This window comes from Euprymna scolopes, chromosome 14, assembly GCF_053919585.1.
Source record: "Euprymna scolopes isolate OS-2025 chromosome 14, ASM5391958v1, whole genome shotgun sequence".
Classification (NCBI taxonomy): Eukaryota; Metazoa; Mollusca; class Cephalopoda; order Sepiida; family Sepiolidae; genus Euprymna; species Euprymna scolopes.
The window spans coordinates 114,721,324-114,743,656 of record NC_136495.1 but is presented as its reverse complement, the minus strand read 5'-3'; the positions used below and the strand labels follow the sequence as shown (position 1 = coordinate 114,743,656).

At 31.2% G+C, this 22,333-nt stretch overlaps 1 protein-coding gene across 4 annotated transcripts in view; it reads left to right on the top strand.

Annotated features, from left to right (window-relative positions):
• The window catches only part of LOC145293233 (protein lin-7 homolog C-like), a 79,210-nt gene that overhangs the window by 33,788 nt on the left and 23,089 nt on the right, over positions 1-22,333 (top strand). The window lies entirely within an intron of this gene.

The window sequence follows — 22,333 nt, the reverse complement described above, 5'->3', positions numbered from 1 at the left end:
AATGCAAAAGTCAGTCATTTTGGTAAAAGTTTTTATGCTTCAAGTTCGTTATATCTTGAAATAACCAAGTTTCACACCCTCATATTTTTATTGTCATCGAAATCAATGAAATAGCCCATTTTTCAATCAAATTGATTCATTACCTGCTCTAATTGGGGATTCCTTGCAAAGTACCTGTAGGAAGCTTCTCATTCCTCTCTGCAGTGACTAAGTTCACAATGTATTGTAGTCTACATTCCACTGTAAAGAGCTTACTGCTGATTTTATAAATTATTTTTATATATAATGACGTGCATTAAAGTTGAAAATGCAAAAGTCAAGTATCATGCTTCAATTGTGCTCTAAACAGAAACTTTCATTTTGAACGCATCCTTGTCATATCAAGGAACTTATTGTTGATTTGATATGCTTAGCCTTACTGCTTGTGCAGTAATAATAGCTTGAATTGAAGTTTAAAATGAAAAAGTCAAGTATCATTGTGAAATTGTGTTTTAAAAAGAAACATTCATTTACAATGCGCCCCCTGTCATATCAAAGAACCTGCTGTTAATTTTATATCTTGGGCCTTTCGGCTTGTGTGGTAATAAAACTTCTAAAATGCACGTGTGATGTAAGGCTGTGTAAGATGTTAACTTTTGGTCAAAATCGCCTGTTCCTTCTTTCATGGGATTTTTTTTCAATTATCGATACCTATCAAAGACATTCTGACACAAAGCCTATCTAAGAACACGGCCAGGCACACGTGAAATTTCATAAAAATCAACCCAACCGTTTTAGAGTCCATAGGGAACAAACTGAAGCAGACAGATAAACAGTTCCTTTTATATAATAGTAGAGAGAAAGATTAATATGTACTTTAAAAAAAATTTTGTTAACTACTTTAAATGCAGGCAACAAAAGAATCGTAAAATATGCTTTAAATATGATATTTTAATTTTTGTAGATTCCATATTTATTATTATAGAGGCAATACTCTATTGATTATTATATTGTACCCAATATATAGTAGGGATTTTAAAAGAAAAAAAAATGACTTGGGTGCCATCAGCTAGACGCGAAACCAAGAACTGTAGTTCTCGGACCTTATTTGTTACCATCTGATCTGAATCTATATGCATATGAAAAATTTTTTCAAATGTTGTTGGAGATATAAAGGTACATCTGCGCACGTGCAGAAAAAAACATGTTTAGTTAACTTACGCCTGCTAAGTTCCAATATTTTTAAATTTTCACCCTTTAGCAGATATGTTTACGGGTTAAAAACCAAATTGAATTTGTTCCATAGATATAAATCCCCCTATATATCAAATGTCAAGTTTGTAATCAAAAATTGACAGGAGTTTGGTAGAGATTGGTCTTCGCACACAGACATGGTCACTTATATGTATAAGTTCACCATATATGTGCTTTTTTTCCATAGTTAGGCCATCATTAGTGTTCATATATCAACGGAAACAAAATAAATGGCAATCTCTACTGGGGAAAACTTGCATCTTGCTTTTTCAAATTTACAATCTGCACTAAAAGCCCTGCTTTTTTTTTTTTTTTTTTTTTTTTGATAAAGTCATAACATCCTTTTAGCAAATGTCACATACAAGCTATCTTATGTTTCATATAAGTTGTGTTTCTCTGACTGTTTGTTCACAGAATCCTCTTAGGGCCTTAGAGATAGACCCTACACCCATACACACACATAATAATATATATTCCAAAACTACATTATCCGGGGTACTAGGATAAGTAGAATTCATTTTGATCAGAGGGTTGCAGCATTATCATTGGATTTACATTCATATTCGACATGCATGAAAAGAAAATGACGTTTTACTTTTGAAAATTATAGAAATACAGTACAGTATATAATACACATGTATAAATAACATTATAAATAACGCCGTAAAGCAGGGTCAAATACCATAACCAGGGTCCAGAAAATGTATTCCACATCATAACCTGAAAAAAAATGTATCCTAGGGCCACCGTATTCTGGGGTTCTACTGTAATAGAAATGTTCAGAGTATTAATTTATTTTTATTTCGGACTATTATTCTCATCTTTATTAGTTGTTGTTTTTTTATCTTTTTATTGGTTTTTGTTTATTCACAACATTTCGGCCAACTATTCCTCTGGCCTTCGTCATGTGGTAACCGCGACGGATAGGAACTTTGAATCTCCTAACTGCATTCTCAGCCATCACTGCCATCCATAGTTGTTGTCGTCTCACCACATTTTGACCAATTAACCTCTGGCACGCTTTGGGTGGGATTGAAACCGCTATCTTCAGACAATGTTCATCTGGAACTGTAGAGATACAATGTCTCTATCAACTGCGCCACGGGCCCCGAAGGGCGATCAAGGTTGGATTCTTTGATCTTATAAATCCACGTTTATTTATTATCTGATCTTCCATAGTCGGGTCCGTACCGATTGGTGTGTATATATATATATATATATATATATATATATATATATATATTATTCCTTAATTGGAATTCATTTTTGTGGTGAGACGACAACAACTACGGATGGCAGTGATGGCTGAGAATGCAGTTAGGAGATTCGAAGTTCCTATCCGTCGCGGTTACCACCTGACGAAGGCCAGAGGAATAGTTGGCCGAAACGTTGTGAATAAACAAAAACCAATAAAAAGATAAAAAAACAACAACAACTAATAAAGATGAGAATAATAGTCCGAAATAAAAATAAATTAATATATAATGCTCATCTCAAAAAATGAATTCCAATTAAGGAATAATATATATATATATAAATGTTCAGAGCTTGAAGCAAAGCAGAATAGAGATCCTTATTAAGTATTGAGACAATTTACATTTGCCATGATTTATTCTCATGAATATCACAGCACTTTGGCATTTTAGTTTTTCATTTTTGAAGAGTTTGTTTCAGGACAAGTATAGACAATCACAAAATTTTATCTGGAAAAGCACATAATAATTTGTGAATGAACTATTCGTTGTTTTAATTTATTTTGAAATTTTAATTTATTATGAAACCTATGAATGCCCCCTCCTCCGCTGTCCCGAAAAAAACAATTAACATATTTTCACTTGTAACTGTGTAAAATTATTTAGAAATCTTAATTTATCTGAAAAACTCCTTATAAAAAATAAGCAAATTATCTCCCCCCCCTCAAATAAACACATTTTCAAATAATTATTAATGACTATTTTCACACATGTCAGAATATTCCAAATTTACTGTTTTAATTTAATTCTAAATTCCACAAAAATCTTCCAAAGTGACTGTTTTAATTTATTTTAAGATTGTAATTAAAAGAAGGTGTTTGTCTTGAAAAAAAAAACGAAAACAAAAAAACGATCGTCTCCCTTTGTCCCGAATGCAACTCTTCAAAAGTGAAAACAGAAAAAAATCTAAAATGCAGAAGTGCCAATATCATTTTTTTGAAAGGTGTGTGTGTGTACATATGGATAAATGTTACGTGTTGATTTTCGAAGCTGGATTTTGAAATTTTAATTAATGCTTTAAACTTTATCATTTATCTAAATATATATATATATTAACAATACCAGACACCATAACAACACGCATTATATAAACTTCATTGGTTCTTGGTTTTATTACTAAACTTTGACATAAAAAAACTCATCAGGATTATTACTGAAAATCATATTTCTTTTGCAAAAATTGAATAAAATTTCTGCAATATATATACACACACACACACACACACTAGCTATCTATGACAGCATTTGTCAGGAGTCTTTTAACTTACATTTTTTTCCCCCTTTTTAGCAAATTTTGTTATTTTTTTATTTATTTTTTTTTTTTTAGCATTTTCCGGTTCAAGAAACTGAGTTTAATTAACTTGTATTCACTTGTAATTAATATTTGTTAATTTACAATAAAAAAAAAAATATCAAAAGATTTTTTTTTCATTGTTTTATTCTGATAAAATTTGTTTGAAACTTTTATTCAATTTTTGTAAAAGAAATATGATTTTCAGTAATAATCCTGATGAGTTTTTTTATGTCAAAGTTTAGTAATAAAACCAAAAACCAGTGAAATTTATATAATGTGTGTTGTTATTGTAATCTGTTTTTCTCATAAAATAATTTTATTTTCTTACTATTGATTAAGTAATCTTCATAAGGGGACATGAAACTAATGCAAATCTGTTCTGTTTATAAAATTTTACTCATCTTAGAATGGATATTATTCTAGCTATATAAATGTCCAGCACTGAACGTTATGGTGTCTGGTATTGCTTGCATTTGGATTATTTTATTTAAAACGATTGCCTCTTGTAGACAGTGGCGCCATATTTGAAAATATCTGGAGTGTTTGTTTTTGTAATAAGATATAGATTCTGGAATTAACAAATTGTCAGCTCTCAGCCAATGAGATTTGGCAGAATGTAAGGGAGAATTTTTTTTTTTTTTTTTTGAATTGTCAAATGGAAAGATCATGGTATATCTATGAGTATATGATTTAGTTAATAAGGGTGAAATCCTATATCTGTCAAAAGTGCAGAAATCCTCCCAGTGATTAGTGGGGGCGGTAGGAGAACTTGTTATTTAGAGGGAAAAATAGGAACTACTTCTTCTAAAGATGGTTGCGATTGTCATAATGCTGTTCCTAGGATAAAATGGAGGAGTTTATTATAACATCTGTGTCTAGAAGGTGTTTTAAAGTTACATAAGATAGTGACTAATAGTCTAGACATAATAAATTTGTATGTGGTATCTGTTGTTGCAAAGCTACAGTACTTTGGCCCAAAGGGGAATTTCTGCAATCAATATATATATATACACACACACACACACACTAGCCTATTTCCCTCATTTAACTCAAAATATGCGTGTTCAGTTGCAGAACGCTGAGAAATTTTCTCATGACTTGTGGGAAATTGGGTACAGAAAAGTGGCGGCTAATCTGAGTTAAGTGCGAATTTCGTTGACTATTTAATTTCTGTAACTTAGTTACATCAAAAGAGTTGGTAAAAAAAGGTTTTTCCAGATATTAAAATTAATTATAAGAATTCCAGTTGGCTTGGTTAACGAGCTATTCTTGCAGCTCAATGCAAAGACATCCATGAATTTAACAATATTATTGAGCTTAAAATTCCAAGTGAGGTAGTCCCATACAAGTCCATTGACACTGTTGTGGAAGCAGATGAAGTGGTTAACTATCCAACAGAATTTTTGAATTCACTAGATTTGCCAGGGATGCCACCACATGTACTACAATTGAAAATTGGCGTACCAATTATGTTGTGAAATATAAACGAACCCAAGCTTTGCAATGGCACATGGCATGCAGTAAAAATAATGAACAACATGATAGAAGCAACAATTTAAAAGGACTTTTTACAGGTGAAGATATCTTCGTTCCACACATTCCTATGATTCCATCGGATACGACATTTCACTTTAGGAAATTGCACTTTTCAATTCGATTGCTGTTCAACAAAGGTCATGGACAATCTTTTCAATTGTGTGGCTTACAGCTGCACATTGACTGTTTCTCACATGTTTATTTATGTTACGTGTGCAATAACCCTTATCCCTGAGTGGCTTCCGGGCCTTGATAAGTGGTGATCACTGTAAAAAAAAACAAAAAAAAAACAGCAAACCATAAAATCTTTATATTAGCTTAGAAAAGGGAACAACAAAAAATTGTGTACCTACATGTACTGAGAAATTAAGCATATAAAAAACATGCATTTTCTCATTTTTAATTATTTTTATATATTGCACCAAATTGAGCTACAACAATGCATAGCAGGGTACAGCTAGTGTGTATATATATATATATATATATATATATATATATATATGTATATGTATGTCTGTCCTGGCAGGCAGCTTCAGTTTTGTTGCTTCGGTTGTCTCCCATGTGGCCTTGGCAGGCCATTAATATCTATATATGGATATATCTATACTGGTAGCCAAATTGATTATTGAAATGCTCACATCTTTAGTTCTATGGGACGAAACTACATGAAAATTTGCAGGCTTTTTGAAGATTATAATACTATTCTATGGTTACAATTTTATGACAATTAGTAAAAAAATGAACTTAGATTTTCAAACCAATAAAATATGCCCCAAAATTCATACATTTGTGTGTGTGTGTGTGTGTATATATGTGTGTGTGTGTGTGTCCTGCAAGCCAGTTTTAGTTTTGCTGTTTCGGTTGTCTCCCCCTGTGATCTTGCCAGGCTACTAATATATAGGGTGTCCCAAAAGAAGCTGAATTCATCAAATATAAGATTGAACAATAAAAGCATCAAACTAGCGAAAAAAGATTTCAAAACATCTAGATTAACCTTACTGAAGTTATCATGAGTCATTACACCATCAAGGAGTCGATATTTATTGTAGAGTGGTACTTTCAGTTGAATTTAAATTTCAAATCCGTCAGCTTCTTTCGGGGACATCGTGTGTGTGCGTGTGTGTATATATATATATATATATATATATATATATATGCACACACCATTCCACTGGAAACAGATGCTCATTTTTATGCTTATCTAAAAAAGTGTTCAGTTTTATTTACTATACAAATGTATAATTGTTTTGGCTCTTTACTGATATTTTTATATGTAGTCCTTTGCATGTGTTTATTTCATACCAGTGGGGCATTAATCAATCCTAAATATACATAAAAACCCAGGATTATTTATGGAATAAGAACCCTGGAAGCCAAGAGACTCAAGTAGGACACATTCCAATCCACTGCATTTGACTGCCAACGTATGTATCATGTGTAAACTAACATACACGACCTATATTGTTTGTTTTATTCGTTGATTTTTTAATAAAGGAAAAAATTTTAAAAAGTATCGGGGATATATTGCTTTCATATGGGGTGCGTTTTTTTTCTCGAGGTGGGGGTGAGCTTTCCTCTTTTTTCTCTGCCTTTTCTACAAGTATTTTAGTGGTGAATGCTCTGACGAACTGCAATCACTTGTGCCCCCACGACGCGAGCACCCTTGACAAACCCGACAGGCTACTAGATCCCACCCCCACACTGTAGAGGTCCCTAGATGTAAAAGATCTTTTTACTCCAATAGTTTCTTCCCCAGAACCGCAAGACTCTGGAATTCCATTCCAGGTCCCTGCTTCCCCAACAGTACTGACGTGCAGAAGTTCAAGTGTAACGTGAACCGACACCTTGCTGCCCAAATCCCTACATAGTACCCCAGTAGTTGTTGCCCCTGATAGTAGCCCCCTACACCAAAGTGGCAATTTGCCTTGTTTGGGGTGAAAATGTAATAAAAAAAAAAAAATAAAAAAAAAAGAGAGATGATGTCTATTGAGTAAGTTTTCATTTGAAAAAAAAAAAATGAGTTTATTCTTTATGATTATGTAATTTATTTTTTTCTTTTAGGCATTTAAGTAAAAATATTTATTTTTTAATGTAGACTGCTTTTCTTTTTTTTATATAATACTTATTAATAAACAAACGCAGACATCGCTTGTCTATCTTGGTAAGTTATTGTTTTAATAATAAGTTCCCTCTTTGTACAACTGCAATTTACACATAATTTGCTTTTATAAAATACATTTTTAATTTTAAAAAAATAAATTTACAAAAACTTTTGACCACCCAAGAAAGAGGCATTCTGGATTGATACAAAAAATTAAATTACCTCTGTCTAGAAAGATTTTTTTTATAAATATTTACTTTTTAATGTAAGGTGCAATTTTTTTAATGACCAAGAAGAGGAAAAATGAAGTGTAGTATGAGAACAGATACTATATTTGCTCTTACCTAAAAGGTCAACGACAGTTTTGAAGCAATATTTTATGTTTTGCGTATATAATTCAATATATATTTAAAATTTTTAGAAAATATTAACTTTACTAACCAAAAATATTTTTTTTTAATTTTAATATTTTAAATGAAACCATTCCTGTTCGTTTGTGAATCTTATAAATCAAGCATACACGTAGACAATAGAAAGCTATTGAAATCATCATAAAAGGTTTATTCAATCGATCCTCGGTTGTAGAAAATCTCGGATTTCTATCTAAAGGAATTTCTGTGGCATGAAAGACGCTCAGAAAATACCTTTTTGAAATTTTATGACACTATCTCTGCACAATATTCATTTAAATGTAGTTTGTTTAAATATGTTCATCAAAATCTTGCCTTAATTTTCGCCTTGTGGAGAGGAAAATAGATTTTTTTTTTTGTTTTCAAATAAAATTTATAAAAAGGTTTGTAAATAAATTTGTGTTTGTTAAATCTTATTTTGTTTGTTTATACTTGTTGCTTACAGAAAAGGAAAAAAAAAAAAAAGGAAAAAGTGTTTAAACTGATCTCTGCACTGTTTCATTTATTTATTAAAAGTTTTGTAAATTAAACTAAGTGTTTAATATTTGCTGCATAAAAAATTACCAAGGTCTCGAAGGATTTCTCCTTCACTCACTAAACACAGGAAAGGTGAACATCCAAAATTCTCATTTAATTAAAAAATCCCAATCTCTAGTTTTGGTTATTATTAAAACATTTAGTTAAAAAAAAAAAAAAATTTTCCCTTCCCTCACAAGAAAAATTATATCCCACATATATATTCTACTTTTCTTTAAATAAATCTTTCCTTATATTAAAAGTCAACAAGTAAACATCTCGGGTTGTGTATGTTTTTTTTACAAATGACGTGTGCATTGGTAATAAATTGGTGTCGATTGAAATGTCTTTCGCTTCTCGGGTTCTTATTCCATAATTGCTCCAAAACCAAATATCAAAAGTTGAGATCAATACAAGAATAAGGACCCCAATCGACCACAAAAAAAAAAAAAAGGGATAGATTTCAATCAACACTGGTTTGACCTTTACCTTCACACACGGCCTCTGTAAACAAATATAAAATAACAGACCTGTTTAATTTTCTCAACCAAGATAAAAAAAAAAAAGAAGGTGCATTCCACATATAAAACTAGAGTGTGATTGTTTTTTTTATACAAAACTTTAATAAAACTATATAAACCAAAATGTGCAGTTTTTTTTTTTTTTTTGTATTTCTTTTTTGTAATATATATTTACAAAACTTTTTAAAACTATCTAGACCAAACGTTTTATTGGTCAGCATTTTATTTGTTCGATTTTGAGAAGAAACAAGCTCTCTAAAATGCTGGATTCATATTTTTATTTAAAAAAAAAAAAAGTTATATTTATAAAACATTTTGTGGGGAACAAAATTTTCTCTACCAGCAACAAATATAAACAAGCAAGATTTAGAAACTACATTTTATTTACAAATCTTTTTATAATTTTTATTTATATAAAGACCAGCCTGGTTGCCCGGTTGTTTGGAGGTGTGTGTTGAGCAAAAAAACAAAAAGTGGTAGCAGGCAGGCTCACACCCGTACCACGAAGGCGGAAAAGAATGTGAAAAAAACAAATCTTGTGAAAATCCGTTGCCTGTCAAGTTTTAGGCAGATACACATACAAACATACATACATATATACATTTAAACAGACAGGTGAAGTTTGTAATAAGGAGAAAACCTTTCAGATTGAGGCAATTTTTATGCATAAGAAAATCATAACTGCTGGATGATAAATACATAACACAAGCTTTCCCTTGGAAAATAGAAAATTTTCCACTACTAACTCCAAAAACAAAAAGTGATATTAGGAACCTCTAACACACAGCACAGATTTAACCTTTCCCCTATATGTAACTGTAATCTAATTTATCATAATTTTTGTACCATTTAAAAAGTTTAAAATAAACTAGCAATATCTTAACATAAGGAAGCTGTCATGTGAACGATTTGTGCATGCACAGTCGTGAAACAGTTGACCAACAAAAAATCTGATGACCCCCCTCCTCCAGTATCAATTTTTCAATTTTGACCCCTTAGCTCTTTTTTCTGGATGAAAACCGATTAAAAAGTTTTCCACTTGTCTGAATACTCTATATACCAAATTTCAAGTTTGAAGATCAAAAATTTGTTGAGTATATAAGTTGACAATTGTCCTCTAACATACACATTCTCATTTTTAGATATTTTCAAGTGCCGTATATACACTCAATGTAATATTCTCAAGACACACTTATCCTTCATTAGTACAATAATTTGATATAGTTTGGAATTAAATATTCTATGTGATTCATTTGTAATTTGATGATCCTATTTTCTTATATATATATATATATATATATATATATATACTAGCATGGGTGCCCGGCGTTGCCCGGGTGTTTGGAGGTGTATGCTGAGCAAAAAAAAGGGGGTAATTTTTTAAACTTTGACCCCTATTATGACCCCTGAAAATTTATTGTTTTGGGCTCAAATCAAGTTATTAAGTTAGATCCATGTCCACGGAAGCTATATCTAAAATTTAAAGTGTGTAGACCCAAAATTGTCGGAGAAGTTTGGTAGAGTTCTCAAAGCTCAAATCGTTGAACGTTGACCCCTTAATCGCCAAATTTCTGGCTAAAAACCGATCACATAGATTTTTCCAAATCTCAGTACCCTGTATATCAAATTTCGAGTCTGTAGACTAAAAATTGACAGAGTTATTTCGTAGGGAAATGTACACAGACACACACACACACACACACACACACACACACACACACACACACACACACACACACACACACTTTTATAGATATATAGATTTAAAATTTGAGTCTGACAGAATGACAAAATTATATTGCAAACCGATATATTAAACAAACGAACTTCAAAGAGACAAATGAACACATAAGTAAAAACAATTTGTATTAGAAAACATTTATTATTCCACGTCTTTTTTTTACAGACCTGACGACTGAGGTTCGCTCTTAATAAAAATTGTTTTTTATAGTCTTAATTTTGACTTCCTTTTTCATAAAAAACTAAAAAAAAAATCAAGAAAGAAAAGAAATTTAATTTTATTTTTTCATTAATTTCTTTCTGTGCAAAGCAATTCTTTCAAACTTACTCTGTTTCCAAAATGTTTTTATTTTATTCCCCTCCCCCTTCATTCATTTTCCTCCGCATCCTGGCAAGATTACTGTACACATAGATTCGAAAAAATAGTCAAAAACAAATATATAAATAAATGTTATCAAAGGCAAGATAAGTTACTTTTCTACCTAACTGGATATCTTTTTTGTGTTTTTATTCAATGTAATATATTTATTCAGCTCGAAAAACATACAGTGTTTACCGATGTGTTGGAAAATTCAAGATGGCGTCTCGTCTCACACCCTCTTTAACACCGTAAGTTTGGGAAAAGGTGTTATAAATAAAAAACTATACAAAATACTATTAAAAACCCGCCGAATATATGTCAACCTATGTCACGGTAACATATATTGAGCGAGTTTTTAACAGTATTTTAACAGGGCACATCGTAAAAACTGACCCATTAATTTTCCTGAAGTAAAAACTATATAGTTTTTAAACTTTTAAAACTGTACATTATAAAAAGAAAACTGTTCGAGTGATTTTTTTTTTTTTTTTTTTTTTACATGGGTGTCACCACTTATCAAGGCCCAGAGGCCACTCAAGGATAAGGGTTAATAGGTATACATTAGTCATTGTGATTTTAGCATAGTAAACAGTGGGAATTTTGTAACTTGGATTACTTGAAAAAGAAAACTGTTCGAATGATTGAAAACAAAATAACAATGTAAATATATTGATAAGAAAAAAAACAAAAACAAACGAAGTTTCCGTTTCAGGAACCCGAGTTTAATTTTATGTCGTAATCATTCAACTCGTTAGCGGTTTTATTCAGCGATTAGGGATAACCATACGACATATCTAATTACCAAAGCGATTTTTTTTAAATTTTTTTTTTTATTAAAACTAAACCTGTTTATGAACCAATTTTTTTAAAGCCAACACTTTAGTTATTTTGAGAGCGTGCAACTGCACCCGAAAGGTTGATTAGGAAACTCCAAATCCTTTTATGACTCGGAAAAAAAAGGGCTTTTTATCGGCTTAAATGATAAACTAATGTTAAATATTAGTATTTGCCATCGATTCTGAAATAAAATGAAATCCTGACATTGTGATCATTTTTGCAGGTGTTATGTGCCAAATATTGAAATAAGAATGTTTAAATTCAATTATTGTAATTTAAGTCTTTAAGTTTAAAGTCGATTTTATTTATAAAATATCTTTTTAGAAATCAATCTCAAAAACAATCTGAACAATAAATCTCTTTTGTTATGGCTAAGTTTTTGTCAAGGGTAGAAATTATAATAGACAAGTATTCATCCATGATGACATTTTACCGATTTCCTGGTTTACAGGTATTCTTGCTAAATTTCTTCGAAAGAATTGACATAAACAATACTTCAACTAAATACGTATATTTCATGCAATAATGACTTTTATTTCTTCTGACTTTTCCTAAACTAAACATAAAACATCGGTTAGGGTTAGTTTAACATTCTGTAAAAGTACCTTCCGTTTTTTTTTTTGTTTGTTTTTTTTTTTTTGTACTTCTGCAGAGAAGGTAAAAAACCGATAAAAACTGGATATATTTTTCGTGTTTTTATTCAGTTTAACATGTTTATTCAGCTCGAAAAGAATACAGTGTTTACCGATGTGTTGGAAAATTCAAGATGGCGTCTCACACATTCTTTAACACCGTAAGTTTGGGAAAAGGTGTTATAAATAAAAAACTATACAAAATACTATTAAAAACCCGCCGAATATATGTCAACCTATGTCACGGTAACATATATTGAGCGAGTTTTTAACAGTATTTTAACCGGTTTTTTATTTATTACACCTTTTTCCAAACTTACCGTGTTAAAGAGAGAATCGGCCGCCATCTTGAATTTTCCAATACATCGGTAAACACTGTATGCTTTTCGAGCTGAATAAACATGTTAAATTGAATAAAAACACGAAAAATTTGCCTTTGATAACATTTATTTGTTATATATTTGTTTTTTGGCAACTTATTCGAATCTATGTGTACAGTAATACAAACCCGAAATGAATTTAAGACCACGAGTGAAATGAGAAAAAGAAGTCAGCGGGTTTGGTTGCCATAACAACGTGACGGTAGTGAACGTGTGTGTGTGCGTGTGTGCGCGTATTTCGTGTAGTTTAGTTTCGTATAATAGTTTCGTATTTTTTTAATTTGTAAATAAAAAGTTATTAAAAAATTAAACCCTTCCAAGATGGACAATAAATAAAGCCATAATATTTTATGGTAAAGGTAAGAGCGTAGAAACGATTGTTTTTTAGGAGATGTGATTATTGGATTAACCAATCAGAAATCGTCTGTGGCACACACACATCTCTGTTTTTATAGATATACTAGCAATCGGTGCCCGGCGTTGCCCAGGTGTTTTGAGGTTAATGCTGAGAAAAAAAAACGGTCAATTTTTTAAACTTTGACCCCTATTATGACTTCTTAACATTTATTGTTTAGGAATCAAGTAAAGGTAATAAGTTAGATCCATGTCCAAGGAATCTATATCTAAAATATCACGTGTTTAGACCCAAAATTTTAGGAGGAGTTTGGTAGAGTTCTCAAAGGTCAAATCGTTTGATAGCGAGGCCAAATTTCGCGAATTTGGCCTTTTTTTAAAGCAGTTTGGCCTTCAAAATTTCTGTTTGGCCTTTTTCTTCACCGATGAAATCTGGGGACGCAACGGGAATTTTCGGCTAAAAAATGTTGTTACTATGCACATCTATGTATTGAAATACAATTTGTGGCAAAATTTCAGGAAAAACTAATGGATGGTTCTCTCGCAATAGTCCGGACAATTCGCTAAATTATCTCGTCAAAACCTTAAATCTCGAATTTTTGTGCATTTTTTTTTGGGGGGGGGCTGGGCTAATTTGGCATAATAGTGTCCATTTAATAGTATTATCTTGAAAAAATAAAAAAATAAGGAAAATTACCAAAAAAAACAAACAAGAACAACAAAGGTGTGCCGTATTTTTAAAAGTTTTATTGCGTTGTTTTTATTTGCTTTTTTTATTTCATCGGTGAAGAAAAAGGCCAAACAGAAATTTGAAGGCCAAACTGCTTTAAAAAAAGGCCAAATTCGCGAAATTTGGCCTCGCTTAAAAAAAAAAGGGGGAAATCCCCCTACTTGAACTTTCTGTTTAATTAATAATGACTCGCTTGTAGCGTTGATTTTTTTCTTTTTTCGCTATAAAAAAATAAATACTTGATGAAATTACGTGATTTTTTCTGTAGGAAAACTTTATCCCATGACGAGTACGTACAATATATATATTTTTTTTTTTAAAAATATTTCCATTTTTTAATGTCAATGGAAAACTGCACAAGTACCCAAACCCGAAATGTAAAGACCACGAGTGAAGGAGCTTTTTTTTTTTTTTTGGTTTAGTTTCATAATGGCGGCCGTGATGTCGGAGGTTCGATTGTTAGATTGTAAGTTAGTTTCGTATTTTTTTAAGTTGTAAATCGCAAGTTAGAAAAAAATTAAACCCTTCTAAGATGGACAATAAATAAGACCAAAATATTTTATGGTAAAGTTAAGAGCGTAAGAACTATACTTTTTTAGGAGATGTGATTATTGGATTAACCAATCAGAAATCGTCTGTGGCACACACATCTCTGTTTTTATAGAGATATAGATAGATAGATAGAAGATAGAAGATAGATATAGATAGATAGAAGATAGATTAAATGTTAAATAGATTTTGTAAATAGTACCGTTGAAATGATTAGAATATTTCCAATATGTAATAAGGTCGAGGTAATTAGTTAAAGAGATTTAATATAATGTGATATGCAAATGAGCATAAGTCATTCGATATGGGGGTTGTTTGTAGAATAGTATATAAAGAAATTAGGCAAAGATTCTTATGTCTCCTATAACAGAAACATCCTAAAATGGGTTCTAATGTTTCTCTACCAGGAGAGATCTACCCTCTTACCTCCTTTATATTTCGTTGATGGTGGAGAGCTGTACACACAGACAGAAACACACGAACCCTATTACTTTATAAAAATATATATATATATATATGCAATAGATTTTTTTATATTATTATTTGTACTCGCTAGGAATTCTCACGCAGGTCATCATCAGAGATTGCTCACTGACAACAATCGTGTTGGTTCCTAAAGTTTGGGTGACAAGTCTCCCAAGATTTCCAGTATTCTCCACCTCTTTAGATAGCCTTTGCAAATAAATTTGCATCATGACAACAACCACTTACTATCGATTTCTCACTGGCAATGATCATTGGTCATCACTGGAATTTGGGTGATAATAAGCCTCTCCAAAGTTCCAGTTCTCTTTGTACTCATCCAGTGGCGGTCTAGTTAGTGCTTTCTCTCCTCTGCATTTCCATCCTTCCAGACCCCTATCAGTGATTTAATGAAAAACTTCAAATTATAATTTTGATTGTGTACGCACAAGTATATTTGCACATACTGGATATTTGAATTAATTTGAAATAATTTCTTTTAAAAAAATATTCTGTATTGAAATAAAAAATAAATTTTTTCTATTAAATGTATACATTTATTTATTGTTTAAAACTGAATTTGTTATTTAGAGATATTTTTTTTACTTCTGATTTATTCCAAACAAGGCATATCATACTAGAGGACTACTTACACTTGAGAGTATACTGTACCTCTACGAAGCCACCATTCACCCACGCATGGAATATTGTTACCACATCTGGCATGGTGCATCTACTGCTAGTTTCTCTCTTGGACAGGGTCTAAAGAAGAGTCTCTGATCTAATAGATGCTGCTTTGTCAACTAAGCTCCAACCCCTGCCTCATCGCTGCAATATTGCATCCCGGTTTTACAAGTATTTTAATGGAATGTGCTCTGATGAACTCCTTGCACTTGTGCCCCCTTGACGTACATATCCCCAACAAACCTGCTTAACAAATCACACCTTTTCACTATTGAGGTTCCTCAATGCCAGAAAGCTTTTTACTCTAATATTTTTTTCCCTTGAACGGCTAGACATTGTAATTACTTTCCTGTTGCCTACTTCCCTGACTGTACTGATATGCAGAAGTTTAAATGTAATGTAAACCAACATCTTGTTAATTTTCCCTAAGCATGGTCCCAAATAGTAGCCCTTTACATCCAACTGGCAATATGCCTTGTTTGGGATGAACGTAAGTTTTAAAAAGAGAAAGAAAAATATAATAATATGCCACTTGGACATAAAGAGATACTATACGATAAACAAATTCTGTAAACAGATCGAATTGAGATAATTCTTTCAAATGGTAATATAATTAAAACAAGTTTAACTATAAACATTCAAGGTACAGTTCTTTAAACAACAAACAGTCATCTTTTTACAGATTTATTTCTCCATTGATTGACACCGTCGTGATTGGAGTCACAATGCCAAGTTCTCCTCCTTCATCTTTGCATCATCATCAAGCTCCTTGGATGTAAAAGAACCAATGTTCTCTCTATAAGCGAATAACCATGTAATGAATTCCAAACTCTTTGTAGGCCCTGTCGGTGGGGCATTAGAATACGCCGACTGCCCCCCTGCAGAGGGTAAAAGTCCTGGATATGACTTTAAACTATATCCAGTGGTGAGGGCCCCAGCTTGTGGGCTTTGGGGAGTGTGGAGCCACCCTTTAATTACCATTGCTCCCAGGTCCACTCTGACCCGGAGTGGTAGTACCTGTTAGGGTTCCAACTATGGGTTAAATAAAAACTGACGTGAAAACAACAAATATATTCTATTAAAAAAAAATTTTCTTCAAAATCTTTGGATTCAGCATTAAATAACCCGAAAAGGGTTGATATGCCGCAAAACAAAAACAACCAACCAACCAAACTCTTTGTGGATTACATGATTGAGGCGTCCCATCCCTTCCCTTAGGACTCTCAGCCTGACTAATACAATCCTTGTTAACTGGGTATAACACTAATTTTCGACACCATCTATAATCTAAATCTCACCTGTCTGTTTAAATGCATGCATGTTTGTTTGATTAAAACTTTCGACAGAGGCAACGGATTTTCAAGATCTGTATTGTTTTGGAGCTTGACCCTTCGGACAACAAATATCGAAAAATTGGCTAAAAACATTAATTCCTTCACCCTCAACTGGGTACTTTTCTACAGGGAGGAGTCGCTTTTTTCACAGATATTTTCGAAAGCCATCCTTTCTTTTCGATTGACTAGCCTTAATTTAAACTATCACCACTTCCAGTTTGGTGATGGATGCAACGGCAAAGACATCACTTTTTTTTTTTTCTCACATTCTTTTCCTCCTTCGCGGTACGGGTTTGAGCCTACCTACTTTACTACCACTTTTTTTGCTCAACATCTTCAAACACCCGGGCAACCTGGCTAGTAAAAAATAAAAGTAAAAACTAATAAAATGAAATTAATTCATTGTAATTTTTACTCTATATTGTAGAAGGATCAGGGTTTAAATATATATTCCTTATTTTACACTGAATAAAACTGACGAAATTTGATTTGAATGTTACGAAAAAAACAAAACATAAAGTGAGAATTTAACAATGGCGTCGCAGATGTACACAACATAGGTCTCATAAAACATTAAAAATATGGGGAAAAAACTTAGTACAAGTATATATTATATCTTTTTAAAGTTTTTGTTCAATCATTATTCAAGTGAAATATAACAGTAAAAGTCTTTAGGTTGAAATATTATGAAAAAGACATATATAGATAGGATATCCAGAAAAAAAAAATCATATTTTAAGCAGACAACACTTAAAACAATTAACTTCGAGTTTGATATGGAACCCGTTAACTGAAAGAATTTCCTTCAATATTAATTTTCAATATCGTAGCCCGACAGACTCCCTTAGCAACAAAATCACACCCCTTCATTGTTGAGGTCCCTAGCCTGAAATATTAATATTTTTATTTTTATTAAATTCCTCTTTATTCTAGGAAATATCTATTTTTAATTCCTAAATATCTCTTTTTTATTGCGTGTGTTAACCAAAATTAGTATTTTTCATCCCCCGTAGTTAAAAAAGAAACGCACATTCACTTATAAGTTTTTCCCTGGGAACAAAAAATTTGCTTCATCGATTTTTAAAAAAAATCTTTTAATGAAATACATGAGTTTTTGATTGATATATTTTAATACTTCTTCACCGACTAATTTTTTTTTTTTTTTTTAATATCTAAAAAAAAGAAAACATTCAATGAGATAGAAAAATTTGCCGTCAGCGTCTGGTGTTTACTTGACGATGTAGCATAACATGAGCTTTCATTTAAAAAAAAAAAATCAACGGGTTTTTTTAAAAAAAAAAAAAAAAAAGGTTTTACACTTTGGACTTTACAGGTAAATTTCTAAAAAAAAACTATTCTTTTTTTTTTTTAAATTGGAATATTTTCTTTATTGATCTTTTATCTTTAATTTGTGATATATAAAACTTTGACACATAAATTATTAAAATTTTAATAAACATTTCAAAATGGGGGTGTGAATTTGAAAAAAAAATCGTTTGTCTAAAATATTATATTTGGTTTATTGGAAAGAGCATAAAATTTCACATTGACCCTGAAAATATCGTAAAATTTGAACCAATACAAAAATTTTGATAGATTTTTAAAGTTTAAAAATTGAAAAATATTTAACTCGTAAAATTCTATTGATTTTATCACGTAAAAAAAATGGCTGCATGAAGGCACGCCGCCATTTTGTAAACACTGTTTTTTTTTTTAAATAAAAAATAATATTTCTATTTTTTTAAACAACTTTAATAGTTTATTTTGAAAGTATATTCCATATAGAAAATAAACAACTCACTTTAAAAAGAAATTACGAGTTTTTAATATTTTATTCGCAGTTTTCTGTTAGGGATGTCAAAAATTCCTCCCAATTTCTGATACATCTAGAGGGTCTATTCTTTTCTTTCTTTCTTTCTTTCTTTTTTTCAATATTTTAAGCAGATTTGTCACTCAGCTAGCAGATTTGGTGCTTCTACACTTTATTGCCGAAATCGGAGACGCCATTTTTTTTTTTTTCACACACTTGCTATCCAAATCTAGGGGAGGCATCATTATATAGCTGAACGATTGCTTCCAGAAAGGGAAAGAATAAATTTACCAAAATTTACATTTATTACTTCTGGAAACGATAAATTAAACTAAATAAATTTACCAAAATTAACATATATTACTCCTTTAAACTAAAATTATCATTTATTACTTCCAGAAACTTAGTAAACCGATATTACTGGAGAAAATGAATCTTGACAATTCAAAAAAATATTTAAAATTATTTATTTGTTTGTTCGGGTTGAGAAAGGTGCAGATCTGATGTGGGTTCATCCATCGTCACCCATTCTGGAGGAGGTAACCAGTGACCAGGTTCTGCGCTATAAGAATGGGAAGTTGCTCGAGGTGAAGGGAAGTTGGAACTATGAAAAAAAAAACAAATTCACACTGAAGAACAAAGATGAGATCAATAAAGAATTTGAATCATTCATAACGTATTTCAATTAATTGTTGAGATGATTTATTGTTCTATTCCAATTGTTAACTATTCCTCTTTTATTACCACCTCACAATTTTTCTAAAACTCGATGCCTATCAATGGTGACACATGTCCATCTGCAGGGATGCGAATCGACTTATGGGTAGAAATTATGGGGTAATGTAAGTTTTAGCCAACTAAGTCCACTCATAGTCATTTGGAATGTTTTAGGAGTAACATAGTAGCCAAATAGCCGATTTTTTAAGTTTCGGGTAATTTTGGGCAAATTTCGGTTCACTTTGGCCCTTCTTTTTATCCTAGGAACCCAAAAATGCCTCAAAAATGGCTAGAAATTATGGGGTAATGTAAGTTTTAGCCAACTAAGTCCATTCATAGTCATTTCGGACGTTTTAGGAGTAACATATTAGCCAAATAGCTGATTTTTTAAGATTTTGGGTAATTTTGAGCAAATTTCGGCTCATTTTGGCCCTTCTTTTCATCCTATAAACCCAAAAATGCCTCAAAAATGGCTAGAAATCATCAGTCTCAACTATCTATACCAATTTGTATCCATTTAGGACGTTTAGGTGCATGCAATTTTGCATAATGTAAATTTTTTGCTGCAAATGGTGATTTTGGGCCCCCCGGGGGGGGGGGGCAATATCGTAAAAAAAAGCCCCCCACATGTCAAAAATGACTTTTTTTCAAAAATTCTTTTTTTCTCTATCTATTATCATCCTAATGAAGAGATTAAGCTAGGTGCAAATGGTTTTTGAAGATAGACCCCTAGTACTGCCGCCCTCTACTTTATTACTAGCTTTTCTTCCTAAAAATCGAACCTTTTGCTCGGTATCATAACAAATTGTTTTTTCGCTGTAAAAAAAAACTACTTGATGAAATTAAGTGAAATTTTTTTTTGAAGAACTTCGTTCCATAGCGGATACATGCAATATAACCTTTTTTTTTTTTCTCGATATTTCCATTTTTTAATGTCTTGATTAAACTATTAAATTCTGTCATTAAAAAAAAAATAATTTCGGAAATTGTTTGAAATTACACAAGACTATCAAATGTAAATAACAAATAATTTTTAAAAATTTCGTAAAAATTGGCGGAAGGGAGCAATTTTTATTTTTGTATATTTTATTTCAGTTTATATATAGTTCAGCTTTTCTTAAATAAATAAAAAAAATTATCGAAATTGGTCAATTATTTGATTTTTGAGAGAATTTTAAAAATCGCATTGTTTTCATTGTTTACATCAAAATGTGTAGAAATAACATGCGGTTCCAATTTTCTTGTTTTTGGGGGAGTTTTTTGAAAATTCACGGATTTTACGGAGAGTAAAAAACAACAAAAAAAAAATGGCTTTTTTTTTTTTTTTTTTTTTTTTTTTTTACTGCAAAAATTACAATGAATCAATTTTATTTTACATGTTTTTACTGTTATTATTGTTATGGAGATCAAAAATTTCGCCTTTATTATGATGGTTATACGAACTGTTAACTTTATAGTAATCTTTTTTTTTTTTTTTTTTTTTACCTGACTTGAAACCACAATGGACGCTACAAAAATTGAGGCCAATGTTTGCCTTTATCCTCAGACTGTTATTATTTGTTTATTGTTCTGGTGAATTTTGGATCTGACAAGCAGAACAGTTCTGCAGGCGTGAAGTTCAGTTCTAATAAAGAAGCTTTGTTCATGGAATCTATGTTTAGGTTTAGGCACAAATAAAGAATGGGGGGAATTATTGATAGTGGTTTCAGCTAGACGAGTGTTTTTCGTGAAAGTAAGGCCAGGGGGACCATAGAGATGAGCTAAGACGAGCACTTGATATGAAAATAACGATAAAGCAGAGACAGGCTTGCAACATCTTTTCTGTGCAGAACATACTTTAATATTCTTGAAAGATTTTAAAATGGTCATATTTTTCTGATTAATTTGAAAATATCTATGCTATAATTGAGTCGATTTGACAATAGCACACAAAGTATTGCAAGCATGTTTTGTTTCATTGGTAAGACAGGAGCACATTCGAAAATCGTTTTCCTGAGGTCGACGAATTATTGCCTTTAAATTTTAATTTAGTCAGCAATTATTTTGGAACTTAGGGCTGCAATAGCAGTGTCAGAAATCGTCATTAAAAATGCGTGATAAAAACTTGAATAATTAGACTTGCTATCTTTTGAAGCTTATAACTACTTGAAAAATGTAATTTAAACCCTAATTTCTTTTTCAATAAAAGGAGCAAAGACCAAATTTTAAAATAATACAAGGTTTAATAGCAAAATATGCAATATTTGTTTTTTAAAATCAGTTTTCTTTAAAAAAGATTTCAAGAAAATCAACAAATTTTAACTTACTTCGAATATAATAAATATATATAAATTCCAAAAAATCACTTACCTATAAAAATACTAATCAATGGGTACTTCCATTCTTCATTAAGATTTTATGCATATTTATATTTTATAGTCCATGTACTTTTTAAATAAAATAATTTTTTAAGCAAGGATTAAAAAATACCGCGATATCAGATGATCGCAACTGGGAGAAAGGGGAGACAAATGTCTCCCTTTCTTCCAGTTGAGAACTTCGGTGGCCTGTAAGCGCCAGAATTAATCTCCTTTTCCTATTTCTGGCATGTGTTTGCTGTAAACAAGTTAGTAAATATGGGCCATCACACTTGAAAAATGATCACAGTTCACTTATCAGTTTTTGCTGTTTAAAAAAATTCCACTTGACCAATTTTCCATTAAAAAATTTTTTTTTTATTCTCTTAAAGAAATACATGAGTTTTTGATCTAATATATTTTATTTTTTATGGAGTGATTTTTATTTTAAAAAAATTTTTTTTAATCTAAAAAAAAATTGAATAAGCAGAAAAAATTGTAGATATTCAATCTTTTCAGGATAAAATTAAAAAAATGTGAGGT